Raw genomic sequence first — 12,303 nt, forward strand, 5'->3', positions numbered from 1 at the left:
TTAGTTCGGGTCTTATTCGAAGACTTGGAGACCAACTCTTGGGGATCCACCTATATAATGAGGGGCCAAGGGAGGGGGCCGGCCACCCCAAGACCACAACCTGGCCGCCCCCCTTGAGTGGCCGGCCACCCCCTCCCAAACCCTAGCCGCCCCCTTCTCCTCCATAGCTCCCGCGTGCTTTAGCGAAGCTCCGCCGGAGTTCTACACCGCCACCGACACCACGCCGTCGTGCTGTCGGATTCAAGAGGAGCTACTACTTCCGCTGCCCGCTGGAACGGGAGGTGGACGTCGTCTTCATCAACAACCGAACGTGTGACCGAGTACGGAGGTGCTGCCCGTTCGTGGCGCCGGAATCGATCGTGATCAAGATCTTCTACGCGCTTTTGCAAGCGGCAAGTGAACGTCTACCGCAGCAACAAGAGCCTCATCTTGTAGGCTTTGGAATCTCTTCAAGGGTGAGACTCGATACCCCCTCGTTGCTACCGTCTTCTAGATTGCATCTTGGCTTGGATTGCGTGTTTGCGGTAGGAAATTTTTTGTTTTCTATGCAACGTTATCCTACAACTTTTGGGTCTCAAATCTGGTCTCTTTTAATCTTGTGTTGTAGCCTGTTTAAAACCTCTGTTTTTTGGGTGTGGTCAGTAGCCTAACAAAACCTGTTGTGTTTTGGTCTGTGTTTGTGCGAAAGGGTGGGTGATCTGTAATGCATGAAACACAAAAAACTGGATGATGTAAGTTGGTTGGATGGTTTCAATATAATTGGAACCGGGGTGTGGTGCCCTGTTTCTCTAAAAAAACGGTTATTGACGGTGTGCCAGCCACCACGCCGCTAATAAGTGCAACATCGGCGGCGTGCCATGCGCCACGCCTCCACTAAAAATACGCATTACATAAATGATAGCATGCTAATAATGCTATAAAAAAGGTACGAGCATGTTACTGAATTACACGGATGTATGGAAAAAACTACTAGTTTATTGTAAACTACTAGTTTATTTTACCACTGAATTCTCAAAATGCCTAAGTGTTGTCATGATATGGATTCGGGACTCCACAGGGCCATGAGCATGTTCATTCTTACGAACTCAGCACGGTGCCGTATCATCTGTGTAAAGGAAAAAAAAGCACAATATTCATCAACCTAAATTATATCATATAACCATAATGTCACTTATTTTCTATCAAAATAGGGGGAGACAGCGGATGTGGCAACAACACTTATAGTCAACTTAATTATTGTTTTATTACATGTAACTTTTAAATTTTTTTACCGCGTGATTTGTATTAGTATAGGCATACCCCCCCCCCCGGAGTTGGGAGGATTTGGAAATAAGGAAGTTATTAGGTCTCTGTATTGGGAGAGGCAAGGGTGGCGGGGTGGCGCAGGCGTAGAGCTAGAGGGGAAGTCGATGAGCAGTGACGAGCGAGGTACACGACACTCAGCGTAGTGGATGAGGCCGGGGTGTACCCCATTTCGGAAAAAAAAAGTCAACGTAGTGGATAGTCCATTTTATCCTACATTTTGTATACGAGAAATTGAAAATGGTCATGATAATGCCCATATCCGTACGAAATAAAAATAGATGTGGCAAATATCCAGATTCCTTTTTACAGATACAAACGTGGTATGAATTTTGAAGCAAATATGGATATGAAACTGTATATATCCATATCCAAATAAAATTTTGTTTGTACATTTTAGTAATTCTAACCAGATATGCCAATTATCTTAACATAAAAAAATAAGAAAGCAGTCAAAAAAATTCTATGATTGAACTTGATATTGTTGTATATCATATAAATAATTTATCCCTAACGGTTCAATAAGACACAAGTCTATTATTTCCTTATTCGTCCATTTTGAATTGAGAAACATCCAATCCGTATCCATATTCGAGTAACATCCGCCTCACATTCACATTGGACAACATTTATATTCGTTTTGAAATTATAAAAACGAATATAGAAAAGACACAATCTAAGCCGATCTGTTTTTTTCCAACATAAGGATGATCACAGCGTGGCCTATCGTGCTCGGTTTCTTGGTGCTGGGTGGCCCAACTACAGTCGCAGGATACGCGGACCTAGCGGGCTGTGTCCGTAAAGGCCGTTTAATTTGGGGACCCTTTATTTTGTGCAGCCCGTCAGCAAATCCGTTTAGGGCAAACACCCTGCCATCCGCTGTGATAGGGTTGGTGGGTCAACGACTGAACTGTCTCTTCTGCTCCTACTCTCCTCTAGACCACCCAGATCCGGTCACAGTCGTCACTCGGCCATCTCTACTGGACCTTGAGCATCCGGACATTGCATCGATTCATTGTTGGTGAGCAAATCTAATTCGCTTTATTGTTACGTTTTGTGACTTGGACGAGCTGTCGCATTGATGATTCAGACACAGAGTGTCTGATTTTTGACTGATCCAGAAGCTGTAGGCCGTTGGTCTCATGGGCAAGCCACGTCGGGGTCAGATATATCAGTCAATCTTGCGGAGCTTTGCCCTCCCCAATACGGCTCCCGCTGCGCCAGCGGGGTCACCGATCAATGTTGAAGAGGGCACCTCCATCACCAGTGCAAACCCTTTTACGCTGACCCATAGCGTGATATGCTCTCCAAATCATCTTGAAAGCATACTGCCTGATCAGAGCTCAAGACCACACGACATACCATTGCAACATCTAAAAGAAATCACAGGTAACTTCTCCGACGAACGAATACTCGGCAAGGGTGGTTCTGGCGTGGTATACAAGGTAATTAATCATTTCTCGGAGGCTGTCGTTATTTTTGGTACACAGGATTCGAAAACCCATTTCCAAACTACTAAGACGAGACTTTAATTAAACAGGGATTGTTGCCAAATGGAGAAATAATTGCTGTGAAGAAGATGGTCTCATCGTTAATGCCAGGCCTACAGAAGCAATTTGAGAGCGAGGTGTACCATCTTATGATGCTTAATCACACCAATATAGTGCGATGTGTAGGTTACTGCTATGAAATAAAGAACGCGTGTTTAGAGTACAATGGGAAATACGTCTTTGCAGAGATGGCTGAACGGTTACTATGCTTGGAGTATCTGCCCAACGGGAGTCTTGATAGGTATATATCAGGTATAACATTCAATATGGCATGTTGTTTCTCAGTTTCATCTTTATTTGAGTTGTAGTTTTTGCAATTGGAACATTGGTCGTAAACACTGTTTTTTGATCCCATATCACATATCACATATGCTGCTAATTCCTACAACTGATCAGTATCTTATACTGTTGTATGATGATGAGTGTATAAAGGGGAAATGAGAGCATACGCCATTTTGTAGCCCCTTCGTGCCTTATCTAGAGAACACTAACGCATTTTCAGCTAACATCTCTCTAATGTTCTGCTTTTGGTTGGAAATGCAGATGAATCTTCTGGACTTGATTGGAGCACACGCTATAAAATAATCGAGGGGATCTGCTATGGTTTGCTCCACCTTCACGAGGAAAATGGTAAACCTATAATTCATTTGGACCTTAAGCCTGCTAACATATTGCTCGATCATGGTATGGTACCAAAAATCACAGATTTCGGTCTGTCAAGACTACTTGATCAACAGCAAACTATTTGTACTACATCTCGTGATGGAACATTGTGAGTTAATGCACATCTTCCTCCCTTACTTGTTAGCCATGATCAAGACTGTGTTTTCTTCACTCTCTCTTTAACAGTTAGAATTCTACTCATGCTGTGATTCAGTGGTTACATGGCACCAGAGTTTCTGCGTGGAGGCACAATTACACCCAAGTCAGACATATTCAGTTTGGGTGTAATAATGATGGAGATAATAACAGGGCACAGGGACTACCCATATGTTGCTGGAACATCTTCAGATGATTTTGTCAAGCTTGTAAGGAAATTTCCTTTCACGTTTAAGGATGGAGGTCCCGAGACAATGCAACACTTTACATTTGCATTCTGACATTTTAAATCTTTCTGATTGCGCAGATACTTGGAAAATGGAAAAACGAGTTGAAGAGATCACCACGATATGGATCCGTGAAAACAAATTGTGAACAAATAAAACGATGTGTCGAGGTAGGTCTAATCTGCGTGAACCCTGACCGCACGAGAAGGCCTCAGATAGCGAAAGTTATCAACATGCTTCAAGGATTGGAAGGTATCGATTGTCACATTAGCAATGAGGAGGCAACCTAGTCGGCAGGCCAGGTCTGATCACTTAATTGTAGCTGTAAGGGACATTGAGCTTGTATTTGCAGGCTCTTCTGTTTTTTAGGAAGTACCATCAGTAATCACAGACCTGAGAAAAGTACAAGGAACTGGGTTTTTTTTTTCCATGTCTGTGTGCAGCTAGTATCCGAGGAGCTTGCATTTCTCTGCAATGCAGCGCGGCGGGTCACTGCATCGACCCTGATGACCCATGTAATAAGAGACCATGGATGCAGATCGTCTGAGGCCAGATGGCTGGAGAATGGGACCGACCTATCATCCTGAAGGAGACGTTGGTGTGGCTGGAGCTCGCTCGGGTTCTTCGCGTATAACTGATTGATTTTGTTGGTATATGTTTGCACCTTGAAGTGTCCCTCAGCGGCCTGCAATGCTTCAATGACAACCGTTTGCCTTTTGTTTGATGATGCATCCGTTGTTAAACTTGAATATAATGCAAGATCGGAGCCGTGTTTGCCTGCCTGTCCAAACCTGTGTAATTGTCAGGATGGATGGAACATGTTTTGCACAATTAGACGCAACAATTAGAGCACGTGAGCCCGACAACATTGCTGCCATACTATTAGCACTCCAGTGTGCCGGTTACTACTGTGTGGGCAGCGCATACGCATGAATGGATGGCAGCAACGCACTGCATATATACTCATCTCTTCTCCGGGATGAAAGAGATAGATGCATGATCGATCTGTTCTTGTCGGATCGAATTCGTTCCATTGCTTCACTGACGAGATCCATGTAGAAGGATAGATAGGGAGAGAGATTGGCGGAATATGTTGGATGTTGTATTGAGCCTCTCGGGCGAGTATATATAGTGGTACAGACTTAGAGGCTAAGATAGCTCTCCTAGAGATATGGTAGGTAGAGATTACAAATCCTAGACTACCTAATATAACTATACCAAATATATCTAACACTCCCCCGCAGTCGTAGCGGTAGTGACGTGAACAATGGAAGCGTCGCGGACGGTCAGACTGGAGAACTGAAGGTATGAACCAACGGGCTGACACTCCCCCGCAGTCGTAGCGGGAGCGTCGTGGACGATGTCGCGTCGCGGATGCTTGGACTGTAGAGGAGGCCGAGGTGCTCGTGCGAGGTGATAGCCCTTTGTGCCGATGTCGAGGTAGTCGAGAGCGTGTGGGTGCTGCAACTTTGGTCGAGGGAGCCGCGCGAGAGATTGCCGTGGTCGATGTCGTGGTCGGGTGCCGGTGTCGAGGTAGCCGCACATGAAGCCGCAAGCGCATAGTGAGCGAGGAGAGTGACGGAGACGCGTCGAGGCAGTCGTGGAGGTTGTCGATGCCGAAGTCGATGCAGTCCGAGCCGTCGAGGACGAGGTGCTACCCTAGTTTTGCCAGAACTAGGCGCACGTCGGGGACGAAGGCATACTCCGGTTTTGCCAGAACCGAGTAGCATAGAAGAACTCGACGGTGATGCGTCGAAGCAGTCGTAGAGGCGATGCCGATGAAGACGTCGTCGAAGCCGATGAAGACGAGGCGCCGGTCCGAGCTTGCCAGGCCCGGGGACGCGTCGGGGACGAAGGCACGTACCGGTGTTGCCGTACCAGGCGTGCGGGGGTAGGGAACATTACAAAGTGCGCGCCATGTCGGAGTAGACTAGTAGAGGAGGTCTCGACGACGGGTGTCGGAGTAGAAGAGCAGGTGGTGTAGTCGGGGAAGAGGCGAGTCTCGATGATGGGTGTCGGAGTAGAGAAGCAGGTGACGTAGTCGGGGAAGAGTCGAGGACGCTGGCGGCGAAGCTGTAGTGTACGAAGACGTAGAAGGCGGCTAACCCAGCGGTGACCAGGGGTGGTCATGCTGGACACCTAGACGGGCGTTGCGGTGATCGGCGAGCCCAACGCGACCTGAAGTGGTTGGCGAGCCCAGCGGCGACCAGAGGAGGAGGCGCGGCGGCGGTACACGAAGTTGGCGAGGAAGACCCGGCGGCGTGATGAAGACCATGCGCGGACGGAGGCGACCCGCGCCAAAGGGGCGGCGCTGTAGTGGCCTCGGACGTCGATGCGCGGGGGACGGCGAAGGTGACCGCGTGCGGCGACGCCACGGCCTGAGGGGCCGGCGTAGCTGCAGGGCGCGAGTCAGTGCAGCGGCAGGATGCCACCAGCGACGTACGCGCCTCAGAAGGCGCGTCGTTAGCTAGCAGCGTGGACCAAAGGCGGCGGCGCTGCGACCCGAAGGGGCGACGCAGCGGCAAACCCGATGCTCAATCGGTGGTATGCGCGTGCTCGGGGACGTGCTTGGCGGAGACGTGTGCGGGATCGATTGATCAGACCGACGGCGGCGCTACACGTGCCATGGCGTGGACTACGCGCCGCAGATCGGAGTCGTTGGCGACGTTGTCGTTGATGTCCTGGGCGATGACGGCGAAGACGAATCGGCGATGGAGACCGTGTAGGCGAGGGCGGCCGGCTGCGACGCAAACGGCGTCTCATGTGCATCGCGTGCAGCCGTGCCCCATGGTAGATGGAGGCGGGCCGACCGAGGCGGAGACGACGCGGGCGAACCGGCTGCGGCAGCCTACCAAGGCAGGCGCTGCAGCCAGCCAGCGAGTCGACCGCGGTGGCCGGCGTAGGGCGGATGGTGGAGGAGAGCCGGTGCAAAGTCGACGCCGAGGTTGGAGTAGAGGCGCGTGATGACGGCGGCGGTGGGCGACTCAATCCGATCTATGATCGGTAAAACCAAAAAAGAAAACACCGGTCGAGCGACCGGCGGCGCAAAAAGAAAACCAATCTACGGATTGAAAAAAAAGACTCGAGGGCAGCGGATCAACGGATCGGCGAACAAACCCTCATACGGGTTGCGCGGCCCCCGGAGTAGATCATGGAGATCGACCTCTCCGGGGGCGGCGCGGCGCGGAAACTTTGCGGCGGCTAGGTCAAGGAGCGTGCCGCTCTGATACCATGTAGAAGGATAGATAGGGAGAGAGATTGGCGAAATATGTTGGATGTTATATTGAGTCTCTCGGACGAGTATATATAGTGGTACAGACTTAGAGGTTAAGATAGCTCTCCTAGAGATATGGTAGGTAGAGATTACAAATCCTAGACTACCTAATATAACTATACCAAATATATCTCTAACAATCCATATCGACTAGCTTGCTTCACGTGATCAGTCGCGACACCTCATCGTCCATCATTCAGGAGACAGTTCTGTGTTCAATACTAGACCGCTCCTGAGTCACTCGTTCCCCACCTTGTTGTTTGAGAGTCGTCTCCAACCTTCCCAGGCCAACCCGATTCCAGATATGCTCCCTCCGCGCAGCCAGTCGGAGTAGGGGAGCTCCGTGCTTTAGGGTGTGTTTGTTAGCTTTTGTCACTAAAATAGACTTTTCCAACTGAAACAAGCCGATCTTACACGAGCTGAGCTGAGATTTTAGCGCATGTTTGGTAGCTCGGGTCTGCTCACCCATGCTGAGCGCCAAGTTGAGCTCAGCCCCATTCACCGTTTTACACAAATTGACTAATATGCAAAGAGGTCCGAAATTTTATAAAAAGAACCTTGAACAGAAAGATAAAAAGCAATCAGGTCCCTGGAGGTCCTTCTCTCCATGAAGCAGTGGGTCGGCGGCGCTTGGTCGTCTGCTCTTGCGGCATTGGGCGGCGACACTAGAAGGTGCTGGGAAGTGGCGCGAGGTGGCGCTGGGCGGGGGCGCGAGGAGGCGCTCTGCAACCGCATCGAGACGGTGTGGTTCGCGGCCGTGAGGGCGTCGTGGCTCGCGGCTATTGGCCGTGGCAGCAAGAGGAGCCTCCGCCGACGAGAGGGTTCGCCGCCAGAAGGTCGAGCCCATCCTAGCTGCTCTGCACGCAGTGAGGTTGATTTGTGTCTCCTCTCCTACAATCATGGTCGGCTGCCGGTGGAGCTGCTCCTCCTGCTCGATTACCGGTGGGGCTGAGCTCCTCCTAATGCTCGGTTGTCGGATGAGGCTGGGAGAGGCGGCAGAGGAGGGTGCCCACCGGCGAAGGAGTCGCTGGATGGAGTCGTCGCCGGCGAGGGACAGGCAGCGGCGGGTCCTCGCACGGCAGAGAGCTAGCGACCACAGAGATAGGCATGGGGGAAATGGTTTGGTCAGGCACGCGGGGTGAGCGGCCACATCGCACACGGGGCCGGTGGTGGCTCGCGCGAGGCGTTTTCTGGATGCACTCAACCGAGGTGAGTTGTGGCCATCTCCAAGGGGCAGATCCAAATCAGCGAGCTGGGCTATCCATTTTCGTTCGTTTGGGTGGGCGCGCGGATGCGCGGAGAGAGGCCGGCATCCCCGGATGTTTGTGTCGCGTGCTGCCCAACGCTGCGGCCACCCATTTTGCCAATGTGGCTTAGATATGGTCTATTTCTTCAGGAAATAGGCTATTTAACCACATAAATTTATAAATAACATCTAAAAACATAGAATAAATATCAAATAAAATGTAGCATGTGGAGGAAACTAAATGTGACATAGTTTGAACAACGAAACAAAAATAGAAATTACAAATTAAGATTGTCAACTCAACTTGTGCGGTCTAGGATCTCCTTATGCCTATTTTTGAACCAAGATCTATTCACCTTGTTCATGACGGTCAAGTCGGCGGTCATGATCATGTGGTTCTCGGCTTGGTGTTTCAGCTCAACTTGTTTTTCTTTCAGCTCCACCTCTTTTGCCCTTGACAGTGCAATGAGCTCTAATTCTTTCTCTTTGAGCTCCACTTCCCTAGACCTCGTCTTGGCATTGGCCTCATCAATGTCAAGCTTCCTCTTTTGAACATCATAGTAGTTCTTCATGGCCTCTTCCTTCTCCCGGAGCATCTTCACTTCTCTCTTGTCCGTGGACACCTCTTTTTCAGCATACAAGTCCTTCAAGTTGCCAACCAAATGCATGGCCGAAGCATCACGCTTCATGTCGGCCTTGGTTGCCTTCTGGCTTCTTGGACGGCTTGCACGAGAAGTGGAGCTTGCGCAAGGTTGGTCACCATCAACGTCAATGACGGTGGCATCTTTGGAAATCTTGCTTCCAATCAAGCTCACCATGTACATCTCGTACCCCTCGTCGAACTTGGGGGTGCCCCGGAGATCCTTCCAACAATGAGGGAAGGCAAAGGTCCTGCCTTCATTCACCGTTTTGATGAAGCTTGCCTCACCTAGATCAAATGAGACATACAATCACAAATGTATTTGCAAACAATCAAAGAACAAGTTTAGGTAGGGAATTGAGTTTCAAAAAAAATAGGTATGGAATCATACCAAGTCCTGGACGCCGATGCCGCTAACGGGCACCTGCTTCACGAGATCATACACCGCCTGAAACTTGTTGCATTCCGATTGAATTGTTCCCCACTCTTTTGGATGGAGCAGTCATTGCAGTCGCTGTCTAATTGGTTCTCCCTGTACCGGCGGTGCTCATGGAAGTAGTCATGGATCCGGCGCCAGAATGCGCCCCCTTCTGCTCGACACCTTTCACTGGATCTTGTCCAATGGACAACTGATACGTCCAAAACGTATCTACTTTTCCGAACACTTTCGCTGTTGTTTACCCTCTATCTTGTGTGTTTTGAATACAACTAACGCGGACTAATGCTATTTTCAGCAGAATTGCCGTGGTGTCTCGTTTTTGTGCAGAAATCCAACTTTCGGGAAAATTCGCGAAAAATATAGAAAAACCAATATTTCATCCGAAGACTCCCGGAGCCAGAAGACGAGACGGAGGGGGGCCACGAGGGGCCCAGACCCACCCTTAGCACAGGCCAGGCCTTGGCCGCACCAAGGGGTGGTCTGGCCGCCTCGGCCACCCCTTCGACCCCTCCTTCACACTATAAGAAGCCCCTGGACCTGAAAACCAAGGTGGGTTCGACGTTTTTTCAGAAAGAGTTCCGCTACTCCTCCGCCACCAGAAACCCCAATCCGGGAACCAGAAGCTCCATTCTGGCACCCTGCCGGGACGTGGTTTTGGAGGAGATCATCGCCATCGCCATCACCGACGCCTCTCCATCAACCATCCATGATTCCACCATCAATGTGTGAGTAATTCCCCGTTGTAGACTATAGGGGATGGTAGGGATTGGATGAGATTGGTCATGTAATAGCTATAAGATTGTTATGGGCATAGTGCCTAGTATCCGTTGTTAGTATTTTTGACATTGTTGCAACTTGCTATACTTAATGATTGTCACTTTGGACCCGAGTGCCATGATGTCAAATCTGAACATGTTATTGATTCATGAGGATAATTATTGTTTCTGATCATATCTGCAAGTTGTATACACATATTGTTGTCCGGAACCTAAGGCCCCAAAGTGACTTTAAATTGGGATAATTGGAGGGGATGGCTATGATGTGAGGATCACGTGTGTTCACAGGGTGTTAATGCTTTGCTCCGGTAATCTATTGCCAGTACTTTCTCTAGAGGCCCCACTGCAACGGGCTGGTAGGACAAAAGATGTCGTGCAAGTTTCTCATTGCGAGCAATCACGACTAAATAGGAACACACGCCTATGGTTATATTATGCTAGGTTGCTTTTATCATTATTACTTGCAATGCATATGTCTTGCTATTATATGGACTCTCTCATTCATGCAACACTCGTTCATCCATCCATGTGCCTACAGTATTTTAATCTCGCTGTCTACTGCAATCATCGCTACTGTTATTTTTATTTCGCTACTGCTGTTACTTTACTACTATCACTGCTATAAAACTGTTACTACTGATAAACTATTGCGAGCAAGTCTATTTCCAGATGCAGGTGAATTGAAAACTCATCTGTTAAAGCTTATAAATATTCTTTGGCTCCCCTTGTGCCGAATCAATAAATTTGGGTTTTACTTCCCTCGAAGAGTGTTGCGATCCCCTATACTTGTGGGTCATCAAGACTATTTTCTGACGCCGTTGTCTGGGAGCATAGCTTTATTTACAAGCCATCTTGAAGGTGATATTGTTCGCAGCAATTTATTCATTATAGGGAAAGCTCCTGAATGGAAGTTCCCTATATTGTCATCCACTACAAGAAGAGGTACAACTCTGAACACCTCTGTTGCTCTTTATTCGCCATCTGTTATGAGTAAGCTTCTTACTCCACCACATGCCACTTCTACTTCTGCTCAATCTGATAATGCTCTTGATGATTTTGATGATGCTTATACTGTGCTTGATAAGAGTGGTTCGTTAGGTCCTTTCCTAGATACTACAATTGCTAGAGCTAAACAAATTGAAAATGCTGAAAATACTATTACACATGTTAGTTCACCTCAAGCTAGGGGGAATCCAAGCTATGATCTTGATGAAACTTATATTGAACTTGATGATGACTTCATTGAAGAATGTCATGCTACTAGAGATGCAAGTGCTATGAGAAGTCTTCTTGCAAGACGACATGTTAGATATAATTTGTCTCCTGATTCTAAATTTGCCACATCTCCCATAAATATTAGAGATAAGGATTATGATTTCTCTCTGGATTTATCTTACATATCTATTGTTGAGAAAGAACCTTTCTATGGTACTGAAAACAAAAGTGCCATGAAACATATGAATGAACTCTCTACTTTGAGTAATTTATTCTCTAATGATATTAAGATACCCACTTACTTTGTCACTAAAATTTTCCCTTTCTCTCTGAAAGGAGCAGCTAAAATTTGGTATGAAATTTGTCTCCTGGATCTTTCCCTGCTAGTGCTCAACATGTTGCTTTCCAGAAAATCTTTGACTTGTGCAGGTAGAAGTAGAGAAATTGCCTGAATCTTGGGCAAGATTTTGTTCTTTAAGTAGAGCACTACCTAAACATCCATTAGCTAAAAATTAACACCTTGATATATTTTATAATGGACTAACTGTTGAATCTAGGACATACCTGGATAGTTGTGCTGGTTGTGTTTTTTAGGAAAAGGACTCCGGCTGAAGCTGAGGAGTTATTGGCTAAAATAAGCAAGAATTATGATGATTGGACTACACCGGAGCTAACACCAACACCGAAGAAAAGGGGAATGACTGAATTAAATGATGAAGTGATGAGGGAAGCCAAGAAATCTCTTAAGGAGAAGGGTATTAAATCTGAAGTTGTGAAGAATCTACCACCTATAGAAGTATGTAAGACAATCCCTC

The 12,303-nt window shown here is 48.0% G+C and overlaps 1 pseudogene; it reads left to right on the forward strand.

Annotated features, from left to right (window-relative positions):
* Positions 1-2,620: 2,620 nt before the first annotated feature.
* On the forward strand, positions 2,621-4,206 carry LOC124676461 (annotated as a pseudogene).
* The last annotated feature ends 8,097 nt before the right edge of the window (positions 4,207-12,303 follow it).

This window comes from Lolium rigidum, chromosome 7 (assembly GCF_022539505.1).
Source record: "Lolium rigidum isolate FL_2022 chromosome 7, APGP_CSIRO_Lrig_0.1, whole genome shotgun sequence".
NCBI classification, from domain to species: Eukaryota; Viridiplantae; Streptophyta; class Magnoliopsida; order Poales; family Poaceae; genus Lolium; species Lolium rigidum.